This window comes from Cynoglossus semilaevis, chromosome 20 (genome assembly GCF_000523025.1).
Source record: "Cynoglossus semilaevis isolate Cse_v1.0 chromosome 20, Cse_v1.0, whole genome shotgun sequence".
In the NCBI taxonomy this organism is placed as follows: Eukaryota; Metazoa; Chordata; class Actinopteri; order Pleuronectiformes; family Cynoglossidae; genus Cynoglossus; species Cynoglossus semilaevis.
In genome coordinates this window covers 14816361-14816893 of record NC_024326.1, presented here as the reverse complement: position 1 = coordinate 14816893, position 533 = coordinate 14816361, and positions in this window count along the sequence as shown.

The following is a 533-nucleotide window of genomic DNA, read 5'->3' as shown; positions in this document are numbered from 1 at the left end:
ATTTTTTTACATGTATCAACGTTTTAGTCACTTTGTTAAAAACTATTTTTAACTACAAAGCGAGTGTTTAAACGAAGTGCGTTCTGATTTTTTGTCCCCACTCGATATATATATATATATATATCGCAGTATTTTAGCAATTAGTGTTTGCGTGGACACAAACGTAGATTTATAATATATATATGTACTTATAATATTGTGATATACACATATATTACATAATTAAATTGATAAGTTTTAATACATAACTACATTGCAGTGTTTTAGCTGACTAAGCCTCGACAAAACGAGGATTTAATTCCAAAGATTTAATTTCCCTTCCCTGCTCACTTTGTGTACTCGCCCCCTGCTGACGAAAAATCAGAACGCACTTCGTTTAAACACTCGCTTTGTAGTAATAAATTGTTTTTTAACAAAGTGACTAAAACGTTGATACATGTGAAAAAGTTGCATGAATTTATATCGTTATTTTATTTTCTTAAATTTGCTTTTCTTCTGTCGAAAGATATCTATTTTCTTCATGTTTCACAAGG